This window comes from Rhinopithecus roxellana, chromosome 2, assembly GCF_007565055.1.
Source record: "Rhinopithecus roxellana isolate Shanxi Qingling chromosome 2, ASM756505v1, whole genome shotgun sequence".
NCBI lineage: Eukaryota > Metazoa > Chordata > Mammalia > Primates > Cercopithecidae > Rhinopithecus > Rhinopithecus roxellana.
In genome coordinates, this window is record NC_044550.1 from 188,154,956 (window position 1) to 188,175,793 (window position 20,838).

General features: G+C 41.8%; 1 protein-coding gene and 1 pseudogene across 7 annotated transcripts in view; one reads left to right on the forward strand and one right to left on the reverse strand.

Moving 5' to 3' along the window:
- The window catches only part of ADGRL3 (adhesion G protein-coupled receptor L3), a 915,407-nt gene that overhangs the window by 591,938 nt on the left and 302,631 nt on the right, over nucleotides 1-20,838 (forward strand). The gene's annotated exons all lie outside the window — the stretch shown is intronic.
- LOC115895248 lies at nucleotides 11,857-12,255 on the reverse strand (annotated as a pseudogene).

The window sequence follows — 20,838 nt, forward strand, 5'->3', positions numbered from 1 at the left end:
ATGTACCACCTTTTTCGGCAGTGAGTAGGTCTAGGGCCCTCCGGTTCTGCAAGGTTACCTGAGCTAGGGATGTGAGCTGTTGCTGAAGGGAGGCAAGGGACTCAGCCGACTCCTTCATAGCAATGGCAAATTGTTGGTACAACTTGTTGCTTTCTATGAGGGTGTGACCTAGGGCTCCCCCTGCCAGTCCGGCCACAATGAGGGATGAGGTGAGGGAGATTCCTGCAATGAGGGAGAGAAATATGGCTCGTGCAGGTCTCGGCCTAGGGGTTGGGTGAATAACAGTGCTAGTTCAGTTACCGGTGTACCCCAGGAACTCGCCGGCAGTTAGTAGAGTTAACCGGGGAACTAGTGTGACAGGGAGACACAGTAGGTTGGTAACAGAGGGACCAGATAGGGTCTTAGATAATGTTCCATTACACCAAAAGAATATGCCCGGCGGGGCCCTCAGGTTGGTATTGGGGGCGTTACAGTGATGTTGCAGAGGCTAGAGTTAGTGCCTGAAAAACAGTAGGGAAACTTCTCCTGACTGGGGTTCCGGTACAGTGGCACATTAAGAATAGGGGCATTCGAGAGATTCCAAAGGTTGTTAGTTTGGGTAAAGGATTCCCATGGCAGAGGGACAGTGGTTAGCGGTGGACGCCCTAGGGTGGCACACAGAAAGCACCCAGACAAGCTGTGAAGTCCTGTAAGGTTAGCAAGTTCTAATCCTTCTTGTAATAATTCTAACCAGGAGAAAGGACGTAAATCTTGTGTTAGTCTGTCTTCCTGTCGTTGGATATCCCCATGGACCAGGGGCCGTACCTGAACTAGGCCACGCCACAGATAGAGGTGACTGCTAGGCCACGTGGAGGAAGAGGAATAGTATACAGCCCCATGTTGAGGCGTGGTCCAGCGGGAGTTCCAAGGGTCCTTAACTATCCAAGTATAGATGCTGCCTCTACCTTGCTGGTAGAAGTTCCACCCGGATTGCTCGTTCCACCCTCTGACTGAGTGCATTTTACAGTAACTGTAGGCGCAGCCTGCGTTTTGGTGCCACCAATAGTGTTTACAATTGTACTTAGTCTGATCAAACTCAAAACATATCATTGGTACCACTGGTTTGGCTATCTGAAAACCAGTAAAATTTAGCAAAATTGGGTCACTGCACTCTGTGGAGGGGCAATCAGCACTGGCCAATAACTTCCCGGGCTTACGAGGTTGCCCAGGGTGGGTTCAGTTTTCATAAAGCCAGAATCTGCAGACAAAGGGGTTAGGAACTGGTTTTGTGTTTGCCCCAGCGGCCACTAGGGCAACTAACGTTAGGGTTAGACTACCTAGCTGCATGTTTGCAGTGAGCTATGCTGCCGGCGCAGGGTTAGTTTTAAGGGGTTGTTCTTAGCTCTGTCCACAGTCCATGTGGCCGGTGCTTCAGTCGCTGCCGTGATTGGTCCAAGAAGGTCAGAGGTCGGGTCCACTGGTTTGACGTGGGTGTAGTGGATCCACGACGCGATGCCTTCTACCTTTAGGGCGGTGGGTGTGGTTAGGAGTACCTGGAGTGGTCCCTTCCACCTGGGTTCTAAGGTCTCTTGTTGGTGTCGCTTAACCAGGACCCAGTCTCCCGGCTGGTACGGATGGGGTGTCGGTGGGGGACCGGTCTCATATAGTTCCTTCAGCTTGGGCCAGATTTCCTGATGAATTTTCTGCAAGGCTTGTAGGGAAAATAAGAGTTCAGAGACATTTTCTGTTTCAGATTTGAGCAGATCATCTTTTAGGCTGGGAACCAGGGGTGGGGGTCTGCCATACGTGATTTCATAAGGGGTAAGGCCCAGACTGTAAGGGGTATTACGGGCCCGGAACAGAGCGTAGGGGAGAAGGACCACCCAATTAGCGCCAGTCTCCATAGTCAATTTAGTTAAGATCTCTTTTAAGGTCCGATTCATCCTTTCTACCTGTCCTGAACTTTGGGGCCTGTAAGCGCAATGTAGTTTCCAATTTGCCCCAAGGATGGAAGCCAAATCCTGACTTACCTTAGCAACGAAGGCCGGGCCATTATCTGACCCTAGCTGGATGGGGAAGCCATACCTGGGGAGGATGTCTTCCAGAATTTTCTTTGCTGTAACCTGAGTGGTTTCTCTTTTGGTTGGGAATGCTTCAGTCCACCCTGAAAAAGTATCTACAAAGACAAGTAAGTACTGATACCCGTATTTTCCTGGCTTTATCTCAGTAAAATCTACTTCCCAGTAGATACCGGGCCTGGTTCCCCTGAGCCTTCTTCCCGTTGCAGCCTGGGATTGGGGATAGGCATTGTTAAGCTGGCAGACTTTGCAACTTGTCACGATGCTGCTGGCCGTCTCGGCTATATGTCTGATCTTGAGCTTAGAGCGTCTGATCAGGTCTATCATCCGCCGGGCACCCAGGTGGGTGGTTCGGAGGATGTGTTCCAACACTTGTTGTCCTAATTTTTCTGGTAGGATAGTTTGGTCATTAGTATCAGTCCACCACCCATTCTGGATCCGTTTCAGGGGAAGTTTGTCAATCCACTTGAGATCTTGTTCTGAATAATCAGGGAGATATGGCAAGTCCCGGGGGCCCGGATCAGGGAGCTGGAGTGCAAGGAGTTGGTTGGGAGCCTTTGCCACACTCCTTGCAGTTTGGTCTGCCAGAAAGTTGCCTTGAGCAATTGGAGTGGTTGGTTTCTGATGCCCTGGGCAATGTACAATAGCCAATTTTTCTGGTCTCCATAGGGCTGTTAACAGGGCTAGGATCTCTTGCTTGTTTTTTATCTCTTTTCCTTCAGCCGTTAGTAACCTTCGCTCCCTGTAAATGGCCCCATGTATATGCGCCATAGCAAAAGCATATCGGCTGTCTGTGTATGCTGGCAGTTTCTTCCCTGCCCCTAAGGTAAGAGCTTGGGTGAGCGCTATCAGTTCGGCCTTCTGGGCCGATGTCCCCGGGGGCAGGGGTTCCGCCCAGATTACCTTAGTCTCTGAAGTCACTGCTGCTCCTGCATACCTCTGGCCTTGGTATATGAAGCTGCTCCCATCAGTGAACCAAACGAGGTCAGTGTCAGGAAGTGGGCGGTCCTGCAGGTCCTCTCGAACTCCGTGCACTTGAGCTAGTATCTCGGTGCAATCATGGAGAGGGGCGTCCAGGTCCAGGTTGGGCAGCAGTGAGGCAGGGTTTAAGGTTGTTGGGGGCAGGAAAGTTATCCTGAGGGGGTTTAGTAGTAGTCCTTGGTAGTGGGTGAGCCAGGCGTTACTTATCCATCGATTAGGTGGCTGTTTGAGTACACCCTCAATGGCATGTGGAGTAACGACCCGTAATTCTTGACCCATGACAAGTTTATCAGCATCTTGTACCATCAGGGCCGTGACTGCGATCATTCGGAGACAAGGGGGCCACCCGGCAGCCACTGGGTCTAATTTCTTCAACAGGTAGGCAACTGGCCTCCGCCAGGGGCCTAAGTTCTGAGTTAGCACCGCCTTGGCGACACCCTTGCTCTCGTCCACGTATAAGTGGAAGGGCTTGGTGACATCAGGTAGTCCCAGGGCGGGCACAGAGAGTAGGGCGGTTTTAATCTGTTGGAAAGCCGACTCGGCTTCTTCTGTCCAATTAAATGGCTGTCGTCCCCGTGTTGCCTGATACAAGGGTTTAGCCATCTCTGCGAACCCAGGGATCCATAATCTACAAAATCCTGCTGATCCCAGGAATTCCCTTACTTGTCGGGTGGATTGTGGCCTGGGGATCTGCAGAACAGTTTGCTTCCGGGCATCTGTTAACCAGCGTTGCCCTCCTCTTAGCAGGTACCCCAGATATGTTACTTCTGGTTTACAGATTTGAGCTTTCTTTGCCGAGGCTCGGTAGCCCAGATCCCCTAGAGCTTGTAAGAGACCCTTGGTCCCTTGGATACAAGCTTCCTGGGTCTCGGCAGCAATCAGGAGGTCATCAACATACTGTAGTAAGGTTATTTCAGGGTGTTTGCGTCGGTACTCACCCAGGTCTTCATGGAGGGCCTCATCGAACAGGGTAGGAGAGTTTTTGAATCCCTGCGGCAGTCTGGTCCATATCAGTTGGCCACTTATGCCCTTCTCAGGGTCAGTCCACTCGAAGGTGAAGAGCTTTTGGCTCTGAGGGGCTAAAGGCAAACTGAAGAAAGCATCTTTCAAATCTAAAACAGTGTACCATTGATGTTTAGGGCTTAGGGTACTCAGGAGGATGTATGTGTTAGGCACAGTTGGATGTATGTCCATAACCCTCTTATTGACTTCTCTCAAGTCTTGTACAGGTCTGTACTCTCCGCTATTGGGTTTCCGTACCGGCAACAATGGAGTATTCCAGGGCGAGTGACATGGGCGAAGGACCCCTTGGTCGAGGAGCTGGCGAAGATGTGGTGCAATCCCTTCTTTGGCTTCTAGGGGCATCGGGTATTGGCATACCCGAACGGGGTCTGTCCCAGGCTTGAGTTCAACAAACAAGGCAGGACGGTGTTTTGCTAGTCCTAAGCCCCCCATTTCCGCCCAAGCTCCTGGATATTGCCGGAGCCAGGTTGCTATGTCCTGGTCAGGGGCCGCTCGCTCCTGGTGGAGCTGGTACTCATCTTCTAGGGTTATAGTCAGGACGGACACGGGCTGATTTTGGGAGTTGGTCACGACGGGCCCCTCAGGGAGGAAATGGATCTGTGCTACCATTTTAGTTAGCAGGTCTCTCCCTAATAGGGGACAGGGGCTCTCAGGAATGACCAGGAAAGAATGGGTTACATTCCTGGCTCCGAGGTTTACTGTTCTTTGTGTTGTCCAGGGGTATTTCTTAATCCCTGTGGCCCCTTGTACCCACGAGGACTTGGAGGATAATTTTCCATTAGTTTTAACTAGGACCAAGTGCTGTGCTCCCGTATTGACCAAGAACTGAACTGGGGACCCCTCCACTTGCAAAGTTACCCTAGGTTCGGGGAGGGGGTCCGAACCCCGTCTTCCCTAGTCTTCGTCTTGAGTGACTAGTACGGGTGTAGACCTAGGAGGTCCCTGTCCTCTGCGTTGTTTCTTTTTAGGGCAGTCCTTTATCCAGTGGCCAGCCTCCTTACAGTAGGCACATTGGTCTTTGCTTAGATTATCATGTCTGGGGGACCACCTGGGTTGGGCGTCCTCTGGCTGTAGATGCTCTTTTTGTACTACTGCTGCCAGGACCTTGGTCACTTTTTCAGTGGCCTTAAATTGCCTTTCCTCTGGAGTATCTCTATTATTGTAAACTCGCTGGGCTATCTGAAGAAGGTCCTGCAGCTGTTTTCCCTCTAAGTCTTCTAATTTCTGGAGTTTCTTTTTAATGTCTGGGGCCGCCTGATTTACAAAAGACATTACAACAGCTGCCTGACTTCCTGGGGCCTCTGGGTCTATGGGGGTGTACTGTCTAAAAGCTTCCATTAATCTTTCTAAATAGGTAGGTGGGCTTTCTGTCTTTCCCTGCAGAACAGAGTATACTTTAGCCAAATTAGTGGGCTTGCGAGCAGCTGCCCGGAGACCCGCCATTAGAGTCTGGTGATAAAGGTGTAGCCATCCCCTACCTTCTGCCGTGTTGTAGTCCCACGCCGGCCTGGTCAGTGGAAAAGTCGCATTAATGAGGTCGGGGTTGGCAGTCGGTTGACCGTCGTCCCCTGGGACCAACTATCTAGCTTCTACCTGGATTCTCTCTCGTTCCTGCGTTGTGAACAAAATTCGGAGGAGCTGCTGACAATCATCCCAAGTGGGCTAGTGGGTGAACATGACACTATCTAGTAAAGCCATTAAATCTTTGGGGTTGTCTGAAAACCGGGCACTCTGAGTCTTCCAGTTATACAGATCACTGGTGGAGAATGGCCAGTACTGGAGCCTGGGGATTGCCGTGTCATCTGGGGGTCCTATTTCCCGAAGGGGTAGAGCCACTGTGGAGTCAGGCGGCTGGGGGGTGCTAATCCGCAAAGTGCACCCTCGCGTCCGCCCCACTGGCCCTTCAGAGTTACTTTCACTTTCAGTGAGCTCGGGTGCGCCGGCCACCTCCCGTCCGCCTACTTCTTCCTGCGGCTCAGCCCGGGGGGCTGGGGTCTGGGGCCCGGAGAGGTATGGACAGTGGGTCCCCGCTATCAGGTAAAACAGGATGGGGGGGGGGCGGTCGGTTGCTTGGATTTTAGCGGCCGAGCAACCAGTGCCTTGCATGGTTCGGGGGCTAGTAGGAAAGGGGACAGCCAAGGGGGCGAGTTCTCAACAAGGTCCTGCCATATGAGAATATATGGGATTTGATCCGAGTGGCCAGCACGCCCAGGTAGAAAAACCTTGGACTTTACTTTAGTAACGACAGGAAGACAGAATGTCCCTTCAGGTGGCCACCCTACATTAAAGGCAGGCCATTTGGAGCGGCACAGAGTAATTAGCTTTCCCCTCCTGATTTCCACACTAAGATTATGGCCCCTTGCTCTAACATCCTTGAAATTATTTATAAGGAGAGATAGGGGTGTGCTCTGGGCATTACCCATTCTGTAATAGTTTGTAGTCTCCTTCTGCAATAGAATATGGGTTAGAATTCCTGCAAAGGAAAACTGGAGTATCAATGTATCAATAATATCTAGCTGCAAGCGCGCGCCGGAAGCCCGGGTCAGAATCAGTTCAGATAGAAATCTAAATCAGGCGAGAGCCAGGGGACGTCTCCCACCGGTCTCTGCTGGCCGTCCTATAGCGCGTCCACCAGGATTGTGTCAGCTTCAGTTTCAGACCTCGCGAGTCACAGATACAGATTCAGAACAGAACAGACACAGACAGACAAGACAAACGGAGACGAGCCGGCTCACCTATCCGCTGCTCCTGGTAGATCTGTTGACCAGGGGTCTGGTGGGCTTGGGGAATCCCAGACGAGCCCCCAGATGTTATGCCCAGACCGTTTATTCCCCGAAGAAGACCACCAGAGTCCAGAGTCAAAGCCAAGCGGCAAGGATCTTTACTGCAAGTTCGAACTTGGTCCCTCTGCTCCACAGCATACAAGAGGGCCCCGAACGATGCATGTGCTCGCATTTTACAGCCCGATGTAAACAGGATATGTAAGGTTACAGAGAAACAAGGGAATTATTTTGGTTACAGCATTACAATTGGTTAACATTTTAAGTTATACATTTAGCAGTTTTTTTATTGGTTCCCGTGCTTTCAGTAAAACCACTCCACAAACGGTTGTGACCTTATCGGGGACTCTTCAGGTGGTGTTTTTCTAAAGTTGAGACAAATGGAGGAATGTTTGTACTGGGCCCAGGAAGTTGAGACAAATGGAGGAATGTTTGTACTGGGCCCAGGAAGTTGAGACAAATGGAGGAATGTTTGTACTGGGCCCAGGAAGTTGAGACAAATGGAGGAATGTTTGTACTGGGCCCAGGAAGTTGAGACAAATGGAGGAATGTTTGTACTGGGCCCAGGAAGTTGAGACAAATGGAGGAATGTTTGTACTGGGCCCAGGACTGAGATATATGTTTGATTTCTTACACCTGAAAGCAGATTTCCAGTTGCTTCCTTCACAGTTGAATATGAGGGCTTAAGGTGTGAATTCTACCCCGTGCTTCCAGTGCACATGTGGGTCCTTAGGCTGAGTTCCTCCATGTTGATTTATTTCTGTTACCGCACATATGTTAAGGAATGGAATTGTCCACTATGGGCATGTTTAGGCAAGACCCCTGTGCAAGTTCCTTTATCTGCAAAAAACATCTGGTATAAATGCTTGTGGGTTGGGTTGAAGTTCCTCTCAGGCTCTGAAGATCAACCTTCAATTAAACCCATTTCTGACCGTAGAGTATTTTGGCCAAAAAAACAAAATCCTTTGAAATATGATTGTCAGGTTTTGAATGGGGCAAACAGTAAATTCTCCTGGCACAATTGAATCCCCCTTTTTCCCCTAACTATAAAGACCCAGAAGAGATGAACCTTTTTCCTTTAATTAATTATTTTTTCAGAGATCAAGATCTCATTGTGTTGCCTAAACTGGTCTCAAACTCCTGGGCTCAAACAATCCTCCTGCCTCAGCCTCCCAAAGTGCAGGGATTACAGGCATGAGCCAACTGCAACTGCCCCCCACCACCCTGCCTTTTTTTTTAAACCAAAGGGGTATCTATTCCATGTGACTCAAAATCAAAATCAATAAGCCCTTTTATAGCCTAATCACAGACACAAGAGGCATCCCCAGAGTAGAAACCACCCTCATGATCCAGAGCCACTACCAAAAACAGACAGAAGAATGACAGATGCAGACAAAACCTCCTACGAGCTAGTAATGCCAGTAGGATACCAGCTGCAAATGGGGTGCAGCCCACATTTCTGTTCAGCCATCCTCATATCTCAGGTCCCCTGTCTAACAGTTGGCCACCTGCAGATGCAGGCCTGACAATCTGTGTGCCCTGACAGGTGTAAAGTCAAGCCAAGCTCTCAAGATACAAAGAGAGACAAATAGGAATGCCATGGCTGTCCCTCGGAGGGAAAGGATCAATAATCAATGAGTACTTTGAACCAAATTTGTAAGAGTTACAATTCAAAGGAATACTTCTTACAAATTTCTCCTGCTAATCTGAATTTGGAAAGGACTGGATGGGAAAAAAATCTTACCTTCTTCTCTCAACTGGCCTCTGCAGATAGAGATCTAGGAAACTGACTCAGTAAGAATTCTTTGCTGGCTTAGTCAGTGACAGCCCCAGAGTCATTGAGTGCCCTAGCCAATGCAATCCCATCCTCATCACCAGAAACTGCAGAGAAGGAAAGCAATATTTTCATTCTACCTGTCTACATTCTTGGCTGGGACTCTGTAACCAAAGACATTAACAATAGAAAAATATACACATTTATTTAATTTAAGTTTTACCTGACATGAGAGCCTTCCTAAGGAAATGAAGACCCCCCCCCCCCAATGGTTAAACCTGAGTATTTTTATGTGAGATTTGATGAAGTGTGAAAAGTTATGAAAAAGTGTGATAGGGCAAAGTATGGGTTAAGCAAAGTAAACTGGGGGAAATTTAGCAAAGCCTATTCATTCTGATTCCTCTTGCCCTTCCATTTTGGAGATAAAGATGCCCCTTTCTACTGGGTATATGGAAGCTCTCATTTGAGGTTCTTATGAAATGCTTCAGGAGAATATCAGAGATACCTTCCTGCACTTGCTATTTGTCAATTTCTTAAAATATTCAATGTGTCAGAGCTCTGTATTATGGGGTAGTATGTTCTGAACCTCCTCACCTACTAAAACCCATGTTTTAGTGCCTTATATTACCATGTTTTAAAATATCATGTTTAAAATACCATGTTTAAAAAATATCATGTTTTACATACCTTGTATATTGGAAATCTACTTCTAAGTTTTCCTCTTAGAGAAACTCTCATACTTGTGTGCAAAGACATGCATAAGGTGTTCACTACAGTGATGCTTAAAATAGCATAAAAGTCAATCATACTGAACTGTTCTTCAGTAAAAGGGTAAAGGGTGGAATAGGGAAGAAAGAAAAAGCACAGTTTGCTTGCACTTGTCCAGCTGGATAGTGCCGAGCTGGAGCAGAAGACTTGAATCTGACAATCATCTGCACTGGCACCAGAGGTTTTTTAAGCCCTGGACAACATGAAACATGGAGAAAAGCATTATGTGATCAGTTACCCCTTAGTAATATACTAAATCAAATATTGGTGTATATGAAATAATGAATAAGAATTGATCTTATACTGGAGTTTTCTTTTTCCTAGTACCATTATCTCATTCTTTCTCAAGCTGCAATAATATTGCAAAACAATCCAGATTATAACCTCCTAAAGCACCGGCAACCTTTTATTCCTATAACTTTCCACCAAATTATTACATCATTAGTAAAAGAAGCCCTCACTTTTCCAAAAAGTAAAATTTTATTCTGAAATTTTAATTGAGTGTGTCCTATAAGAATAACTGCCATACGTTTCAGATACTGTGCTTATTAAACAATTCTTGATAATTTAATTTCTTAAAAAATTATTTTTATACCACTGCAGGCAAGGAGAAAAACCCCTTTTCCCTCTGACTTAGGTTTATTGGTGGGGCCCAGCAAATTAGACTGACAAAACACAGATTAACAAGAGAAAAACAGTTTAGTAAGGAGTGCTTCATGGATGCACATGGGAGAATTCTGATGAGTAACTCAACGGGGTGATTGGAATTTAGGGTTATAGAGCATCTAAACAAAAAACAACAGATTTTGTAGAGAAGTGGCAAAACAAAGGAAAAGAACTTTGAGCTTGTAAGGGCAGCAAATTGTGGGAAGGTAAATATATGGGGGAAACTAATGGAACATGAGAGCTACAGTAGTTCCCCCTTATCTGCAGTTTTGCTATCTGCAGTTTCAGTTACCTGTGGTCAACTGAGGTCTGTAAACAGGTGAGTAAACAACATCAGATCAAAAATATTCAGGAAATGGGCCGGGCATGGTGGCTTATGCTTGTAATCCCAGCACTTTGGGAGGCTGAGGCAGGCGAATCACCTAAGGTCAGGAATTCAAGACCAGCCTGCCCAACACAGTGAAACCCTGTCTCTACTAAAAATACAAAAGAATTAGCAGGGCATGGTGGTGGGCACCTATAATCCCAGCTACTTGGGGGGCTGAGGAAGGAGAATCCTTGAACCTGGCAGGCTGAGGTTGCAATGAGTCAAGATTGCATCATTGCACTCCAGCCTGGGCAAATAGAGCAAAACTCTGTCTCAAAAAATAAATAAATAAATAAACAAACAAATAAATAAATAAATAAATAAAATCAGGAAATAGAAACATAAAGTAAATAAACAAATAAATAAATAATACGATTTTTCTAGAAAAAACAATACAGTATAACAACTGCTTAAATTATATTTACGTTGTATTAGAGATTATAAGTAATGTAGAAATGATTTAAACTGTTTTGGAGGATGTGTGTAGGTTATATGCAAATACTATGCCATTTTATATCAGGGACTTAAGCATCCACAGAAAAATCCCCGGGAAGATTTGGAACCAATACCACGTGACTACAGAAAGATGACTGTACGGTACAATATATTTTGAGAGAAAGAAAGAGATACTGTATTCATGTAATTTATATTGCAGTATGTTATAATTGTTCTATTTTATTATAAATTACAGTTGTTAATCTCTTACTGTGCCTAATTTATAAATTAAACTTTGTTGTAGGTGTGTATGTACAGGGAAAAACCTGGTATATGTAATATTTGCTGCTATGGATTGTTTCAGGCATCCACTAGGGGGCCTTGGGACATATTCCCCATGGGTAAGAGGAGACTACTGTAGTTAGTAACGTTTATTATGTGGATTCTTCTGGCGCCATCTCCAGGCTGATAAATGTTTAAAGTTGTCTCTGGTGATTAACTTCTATTTTTCCTAATAGAGAGGAGAGAGGGGATACTTTGTAAATTTATAGTCTGCTTAGAGCTTGCCTTGTATCTGCTTCCAATTGTCTTCAGTTCAAAATCATCAATATGCCAAGTGGCATATTTTGGGGCGGCATATTTTGCTACTTTTCATAACCTTCACTGAATTTTCCCCCAAGTATGAATATATTGACTTGCCAGATGGTCTAGATTCCTATGACAGCTTTTTTGTTTTGTTTTGTTTTGTTTTTTGTTTTTTGTTTTTAGCAAAGCTTTCAGGAACATGGCAAAGTAGCTCAGTGGATGAACAAAACTATTGATTTAGCTGATCATGTTCTAGAGTTAAGAATTTGAAATACCATGACACAAATTCAAGTTCCTAGTTTTACAATCATAGAAAAGCTCAAATTTTCTTTTTTTTCTTTCCTTCTTTCTCTCACTCTCTCTTTTTTTTTTTTTTTTTTTTTTTCTTTTTTTGTGCATGTGAGCCAAAGATTTATTTCTTCATTTCTTGGATTTGAAGTACTCTTCAATGACATCTTTGGCCTGAGACTCCTTGCCATAGTCCTTAACTACTACACAACTGCAGCCAACCACTTTATGGGGTTTCCCCTCTCTGTCAATTGTACAGAGGCCTACCCTTTCCTCTAGTTTCTTGTTGTCATCAACATTAATTAGGTTGATTTGGTGTTCAGCACAAAGGGCCTCCACCAACTTGACATACATAGGCTCATCACATTTGGATGCAAGCACACAAAGGTGGGCTTGGTGCTTGTCTAATCCTTTGGCAGCTTCGCGAATTCCACATGCTAGGCCATGGTGGATGAGGGCGGTCTTCAGTACCTCTTGTAAAGCAGTATTAAGGGCCATTACACCTCCAGCAGCAACGCCTTCCTCGGCCATGGCGGTGGGTTACGGGTGAAGCCGAATCTTGAATGCACCCAAGCCTCCGCCTCTGCACGACTCGGTGGTGGCAGGCAAAGATGCCTCACGCGCCAAAAAGCTAAAATTTTCTAAACCTAACAGTGAGCAAGAAGACTATTACATGTGAGTGAAGGTAGGAGTTTTGAGTTCTTTTATTTTATTATTATTGCTTTTTTTTTTTACTACTAAAACGAGATAACCAGAAAAGATTTATGAAAGTTTTAAACTGCAGGACAGAATTCACGTAAGAATTGAATATCTGAAATAATCACCTAGTTGAATTAAATTATATGTTGGGGTCAGGGTCTGAAATCAACTATTAAATTTTAGTATAATCAAAATTATTTTTGAAACTTCTTCATTAGATCATAAAATATACTGAATTTTAAAAAATATATTCCCATGTGGTGTACAGATATTATTACATGTTATTGTACAAGTATGGAGTACATAATGAAAAGTATCTTTACAAAGTATCATTTTATAGTATTGTAATAACGTAAAAGAACTACTTGAATTTATGTAAATTAAATGTATCTGTGATGCAATCCTCTGTATTAAGAAAAAATTCAGTTGCTATTTCTGTGTTGATACATCTTTTCCATGAGAACTTTTTCCCAAAACAATGCATCAACAAGAGTCTTCTTGAATATATTGAGTTATACTTTTCCATTAAAGTTGTACGCAATTATTAGATTACTTACTAAGTGTGTCAACAGTGCGACTATTAAATAAACATATATAATGAACTGAGAAATGTTCATTATGCATTGCTATTGCTTTTGAAAACAGGTTAAGATGATTTGGAATTTAGATCTTTATTAATTTCCCTGCTTTTGTTTATATTTGAAAATTTCTGGCCGGGCGCGGTGGCTCACGCCTGTAATCCCGCAATTTGGGAGGCTGAGGTGGCGGATCACGAGGTCAGGAGATTGAGACCATCCTGGCTAACACGGTGAAACCCCATCTCTACTAAAAATACAATAAATTAACGGGGTGTGGTTGTGGGCGCCTGTAGTCCCAGTTACTCGGGAGGCTGAGGCAGGAGAATGGTGTGAACCCAGGAGGCGGAGTTGGCAGTGAGCCGAGATCACGCCACTGCACTCCAGCCTGGGCCACAGAGCACGAGACTCAGTCTCAAAAAAATAAAGAAAAAAAAAGAAAATAAAATAAAAAGAAAATTCTCTAAAAAAAAAAAAAAGGTTTTTTAATTACTCACTATATGCCTTTTTATTTTATGTAGTACATGTTTTTACTACATGTGATCCAAAGTTTTAATGGTACTTAATATTTGAGTATTTCAGATTTGAGCTCTTCTGCATTTTACCAAATTTTTAGTGAATATATTCAGTCTTTGAAATTTTGAAATAAATTTCTGAAGATTAATTTAATAATTCACATGAACACAGGACTGATAGTTCACCTAGAATTCCATGAAGAAATGTAAAAAGTGCTAATTGTGTTCAGGAGAGTTATCCAGCTAGCTAATTGGCACCTGCTCGTCGTTAGTACACACAAATTCCCGGGAAAGTGCCAAAGTATTACTGTGAAAATAAAACTGCAAGAGAAGAGCCTTACTCTATTTCTAGTATTTATTTATTATTTATTTATTTATTTGCTAAGGAAGGAAAAAAAAAGTAGTTCTTAAAAGTTTTGAGTATTGCTAGGGGATTTGCTTCTGTCTATCTATTAAATAGCCCTGAAAAAGTATGTAACACATTGAATCTACTCTCCTAGGGAAACAGAATAACAAAGTGGGTTGGTCTTTCACTCCAGAGACTTAAGAAATAGTTATAGTGTCATGTCAGATTGAGCATCTCTAATGTGAAAATTAGAAATCTGAAATGCTCCAAAATCTAAAACTTTTTGAGTGTCAACACTCTCCCACAAAAGGAAAATTCCACACCTGACCTCATGTTATAGATTGCAGTCAAAATACTGTCAAAACTTTATTTCATGCACAAAATTGTTAAGAACATTGTATAAAATTACCTTCAGGCTGTGTGTATAAGGTGTTGATGAAACATAAATGAATTCCATGCTTAGACTTGGGTCCCTTCCCCAAGATATCTCAAATATGTATTTGCAACTATTCCAAACTCTGGAAAAATCTGAAATCCAAAATGCTTCTGGTCCCACACATTTCAGAGAAGAGATACTCAACCTTTATTTGGTTAAGCGGTACTCTCTATTGACTTTCACATTTAAACAGTTCAAACAGACAGCTTTCACCAGTTGTTTGTAAGGACAAACGTTGAAAAACATGAAAAGAAAACCATGAAGTGTAAAAATGCCAACATTGAATTTGAATAAAAGAAGAGTCAACCATTCTAATCAGAGGTGAAACCTTAACATTTTTGCTTTCAGCTTTCACAGTAAAACAGGTAAAAATTGCCTATCTGCAACATTCTTTTTTTTTTTTTTTAATTTATCCAACTATGGCCATTTTATGTTGTACTTACATTCCCTTGGAAGGAGTAGGTACGTATATTCATCAAACCTTGTTATTATAAATATTAACCATTAGTATTGACTATTAGTCTAATATTGAGTGAATGCTTTTGATGAGAGAAGCACTACTGACAGTCATTATCATGGTGTAATAATATTAAAAATCATTTGTAAGCTGGGCACGGTGACTCACACCTGTAATCCCAGCACTTTGGGAGGCCAAGGCAGGTGGATCATCTGAGGTCAGGAGTTCAAGACCAGCCTGGCCAACATGGCGAAACCGCATCTCTATTAAAAATACAAAAATTAACCGAGCACAATGGTAAGCATCTGTAATCCCAGCTGCTTGGGAGGCTGAGTTAGAAGAACTGCTTGAACCCAGGAGACAGGAGGTTGCAGTGAGCCAAGATCATGCCATTGCACTCAAGCCTGGGTGACAGCGGGAGACTCTGTCTCAAAAAAAAAAAAAAAAAAAAAAAAGAAAGAAAAAGAAATCATTTGTAGAGGAAGTATTACAGTGTTTTACTACAATGTTATGTAATTTTGCTTTAATGATGAGTGAGTTTAAATTCTTTGATGAATTAGAGGTGTACTATCATATTCATTTGCATAATCAAACCTATGTGCATATAGATTACACTTAACTGATTTTTTTTTAAGGACTGTTACAAAGAAAAACTGTCAGGTCCTACCTTAGACTGAATCTGAAACCCTGGGGGGGTGGAGACCAGTAATCTACTTGTAACAAGCTGCTTAAATTTGAGAATTATCGCCTGTAATCCAGCACTTTGGGAGGCCACTAAGTGGGTGGATCACCTGAGGTCAAGAGTTTGAGAACTCTGGCCAACATGGTGAAATCCCTTTCTCTATTAAAAATACAAAAATTAGGTGGGCATGGTGGCAGGCACCTGTAACCCCAGCTATTCGGGAGGCTGAGGCACGAGAATTGCTTGAACCTAGAGGTGGAGGTTACAGTGAGCCAAGATCGAGCACTGAGCCCCCTAGCCCAGGTGTCACGGTAAGACTCTATCTCAAAAGAAAAAAAAAAAGGGAGAGAATTATCATATATTCCATAACTACTGCTAGGTTAGTATAAGCTACAAAATATAATAAAAATATGTTAAACTGTTTTTTGTGTTTTAAATTTCTGTGACTATTTTTGTTGATTGCCTTTCTATAGATGTTTATGTAGATGTTTCTGAATCTCCTAATGACTAATTAGATGTTTCTGAATTTCCTATCTAATGCAAGGAGGCTCTATAAATCACCCCGGGATCATGTTAAAGTGCTAATTTTCTGTCTCTCCCACATCTCATCAAATCAGAGCCCTAAGATGTGTTGATTCAGTATTTGTAGTAAGTCCCTGGGTCATTAATTATTTTTATGGTGATTCTGGGTTTGGAAAAGAATCACTCTTCTCAACTTCCTAACATTGAATTGAATTTTTATCTTAGCATGAATAGGTGTACTAATCTATTAAGAAGCTGTGGAGTGGCCGGGCGCGGTGTCTCACGCCTGTAATCCCAGCACTTTGGGAGGCCAAGGCGGGCGGATCACGAGGTCAGGAGATCGAGACCAACCTGGCTAACACAGTGAAACCCTGTCTCTACTAAAAATACAAAAAATTAACTGGGCGTGGTGGTGGGCGCCTGTAGTCCCAGCTACTGGGGAGGCTGAGGCAGGAGAATGGCGTGAACCCGGGAGGCGGAGCTTGCACTGAGCTGAGATTGTGCCACTGCACCCCAGCCTGGGCTACAGAGTGAGACTCCGTTTAAAAAAAAAAAAAAAAAAAAGAAGCTGTGGAGCGATGTATATGCTGCCTCCCTCTCTAGACTTAGGCTGCTCAGGCAGTGAAGCATATCTCTTTGTTTTGTTAAATGATCCTATTTTGTGTCCTCACAGAATTACTGCCTGCCTGGTTGACAGAGAAGAGCAGCCACCTTATAGAGGATGGATATGTCCCTCACAGGTTTATCCTGGCCAAGCAGAATACTGTTTATCCTCACCTTGAATAGCTGGAATCAATTAACACAGTGAGAAGAGCAATGAGACTCGAGGCAGTCATGCAGTGTTTTGATCTGTTTATATGTTGGAGGGGAAGAGGTGAAAAATGGACAAAAAGACAAATGAGATCTGTTAGTATAGGTTAAAGGAATTTAGAAAAGGAACCAGTAAGTTTCTATTCCCACCATGGGCAATACCTTGGATTTCCATATTTTAACTTAAGCAAAGGTTATGTTTCATACTCAAAAATAGGGAGCAGGTAGAGTTTCAATTTTTCATGTGTGTTTGTAATTTTCTCAGTGTACTAACTCATAGTCTGTAACACATGATGGATTCCTTCTTCTGTCCATTCCCACTGATTTTCCTAAACATAGACAGATGAAGGGCTGTTTTGAAATGCTGTGAGACCAATCCCTCTTTCTGACTGTGTTAATTTATTCTGGCTCTGCAAGGCCAGCATGAATGGCACTCAGCTTTGCCAGCTGAGGTCTGAGTGAGTGTAGGGAACCAGAGATCTTGCCCATCTTGAATCAGGCCGATGTGTTTGTTCCAGCCCCCTGTTGCTCTTACATTTCTCTTAAAGACAGAAACATCTGTTGACTTTGGTCCAACTAAGACTAAAATTTAAAAGCATCTTTTCAAATCTGAATCTGTTGAATTAAATATTCTAATATGGTTAAAAGGGACTCCAATAACATATCTTTTTAATTTCTAAAATTATGCATGAAATTGTTGTCTCTGCCGGGGCCTGGTGGCTCACGCCTGTAATCCCAGCGCTTTGGGAGGCTGAGGCGGGCGGATCACCTGAGGTCAGGAGTTCGAGATCAGCCTGACCAACATGGAGAAACCCTATCTCTGATAAAAATACAAAATTAGCCGGACACAGTGGTGCATGCCTGTAATTCCAAATACTCAGGAGGCTGAGGCAGGAGAATTGCTTGAACCTGGGAGGTAGAGGTTGCCTTGAGCCAAGATTGTGACATTGCACTCCAGCCTGGGGAACAAGAGCAAAACTCTGCCAAAAAAAACCAAAAAAGAAAAAGGAAAAAAACAAAGTGTTGTCTCGCTTAATGAAATAACTATTTTTAAGATAAACATTTCTTTATGTTTACCTCTCTCTTCACCTCTTTTCTGTATGCATCATTATAGGTTACTTCCAGAAATATTTGGCTTAGTGACTAAGGTGAGTAGTAGCTGGTTGTTGTGAAGAACTTTGTTGGGTTTTCATTAGTTCTTTTAATTTTATCCCGACTCTACCTCCAATTTAGAAATGAAAATGCTATCATTGATTTTTGTTACTGATGTTGATTTATTTATTCATACTCTACCCTATTTCTATTAGGATGTGTGGCAATTCTGATATTATTCCTGTTTAAAATAATACAAAATAGTAAAAGTGGTAAAATTAAAGTTTACACAAGCCTTGGGAAGTGTAAGCATTTCTAAACTATAAGAAAAAGTAAAGCTTAAAATATGAATTCATTTCTTGTTTCACTAATAGCCATCATGATTACCTATATTTAGATTCTAATATACTGTCTCTGAGATAATTCAGAGGACTTTTAGGTGTCCTTAATTATTCTTAATGATAAGGTTATGTAATTTTACATATTTCACTCTTTTAACAAATACTTATCGAATACTTACATTTGTGCCCAACTCGGTCCTTCAGACCTTAAATGAATTACAGTGAATGTGTAATGGAATTGATCCTTTTAAATTACAAAGCAATTGTTTACGATTAAAATGGGCTGACTGTATTACTTGAAATGGAAAGAGGAGGATGTAATTACCATTTAGCAGAGTATTGATGAGTACTATAGACAGAGATGCAACATTGATTGCATCCTAAATGTGTGAGCTCCCTGTTATTTTGATGGGCACAGCTTATTCTACATTCCTTTCTTTTTCCATTAATGAGAAGGAATAATATTCACTGATTCAGTCAGTAGCACTTGGCCATTATTTGCTGAGCTGTATAAACAATGAGCAGCTGCATCATTGTTTATATTACATGATTTTGTTTATTCATTTTAAAAATTTTATCACAGTACTGTAGCTTAGCAGCATTGCTTATGGTAATGAAGAAGTTAATTAGCAATATTGAGCAAGACTTTAAGACATGAGTTTTAATAAGTAGTGCTAAAAATATTACAGTAGTCATCCACAGATAAATATAATAAACCTCAGACAAATTGGGAAAATGGTCAAATTATGAGAAAAAAGATTTTAGAATGCTTTGGCTTTGTGGTTTCAAAAGAATACTGCAGACAAATATACATTCACATACCAAGGACACTACTAATTTCACTGGTGTTTCTTTCCTCTTAACCTAAAACTCCTAAATGGTAGAAAATGGAAGTTTACTTTCATAATAAATAAATAAATAAATAAATAAGCAGTAATCTTTTAATATTAAATTCATGCTGATAGAGAAAGAAGACTCTGCCAGTAAAGCAGTCAGACAGCTTACGAAGGATACTGGAATTATCTGAGCTTTCTAGCCCAGAAATATTGACAGACATAGTCTGAAGGTGTCAGTCAGCTTCATTTTAGAGCCAAAGTCTTAATCCAAGCACTGGGAAATCCATAATTGGAAAGAATCCCATAGTCACTGCTGATATTTTTCTCTAATTATAAATGACTTTGTTGTATCATAAGCTTCCTTAAGAACTCTTGATTTTGATAAGAAATGTATTCCCAGACTCCACTGACTAGACCTGGCATTATCAGAAATTAATTTCTATTGGCTAAGCATTAGAGTGTCATGCAGTAGTTGATATAGTGATACAAAAACACTATTATCAGAGTATTTAAATGTCACATCAATTTTGCCTGAGGGCCAAACAGAGGTTAAACTTGCATTTCTTCATATCAGTGGCTTAAAGGACTCTGCGACTCATTTTGGGATTCCATTATGATTGTGACAGATGGTGTTACTTTACCTTATCCTTTTGTCATGCCACCATCAGCAGTGTCTCTATATCTGAGCCAAGTGCCTGGGTGATTTAGTATATATTTAATTCCCATAGACCTTCAGAGATTATGAGGTTATTTTTAATGCAAAAGGGGTGTTTTCCCTCTCTATATATATAGTATGTCCACATGTGAGTGGGCTGTGCCAATAGTTATTAAAGCCAATAGAAGTTAGATTAGTGATAGGAAATATCTAGAAAAGTGATAGTTCTAGGAAATTGTATATAAAGCCTCTTAATGAAGGAATGAAGGTTCTTTGCTGAATGAGTTATGACCACATTCAAAATTATTTTACTTTATTTATTCAACATTTGATGAATATTTATGATGTGCAAAATACTTTACTGAAAGCTGTGGGAGATAAAGTAAGAACTTTGGTCCCATAGATGAGGAATTAATTATTTGGTTATAGAGGCAACAAACTTGAAGAATCAAATTATGCCAAATAACAAAATGTCTTATTTTTGTAAAATTTATCAAGTTAATAATAATAAATCTTAAAATAATATACATCTTATTAAAGTTATGCATGATGTGGATTTATTTTTATTTAAATGAGATATTTACTAAAATCTCATATGACACTCTTAGAAAATGAAGAAATGTGGACTACATTAGGTTAAATTATATGAAATTGCCAATATCTGACAGTTTTGATGTAAGAAAATGCAACTTTTATGACTTGACCTAATATAATGTATCGTCCTCACAAGTAGCTTGAATTACCCAAAGAGAGTAAAGCAATATGTTTGTTCATCAGAGTTAGCCTAGAAAGTAGTCTTATGAGAATGTTGACAAGATTTGTCCTTGGCCCTCTCTTGTTCAATATTTTTCATCAATAACTTTGATGAAGATATAGAAGATATGACAATTTGCGTCGCTAGATGACAGATTATTTAGAAGGAATACCCTAATAGACCAGATGATAAAATCAAGAATCAAATGGTTTTGAACAGCCTAAGTCAAGGTTCTAAAATTAAAAGATGAAATCTAACACAGATAAATGTTAAGTCCTATGTTTAGGTTTTTTTTATTTCCTTGTATATTATACAATTCCAAAATGTGAGACTCTGCTTGACATGTGAACAACAACAACAACAAAAACCCTTAATTCATTTTCAGCCAGCAAAT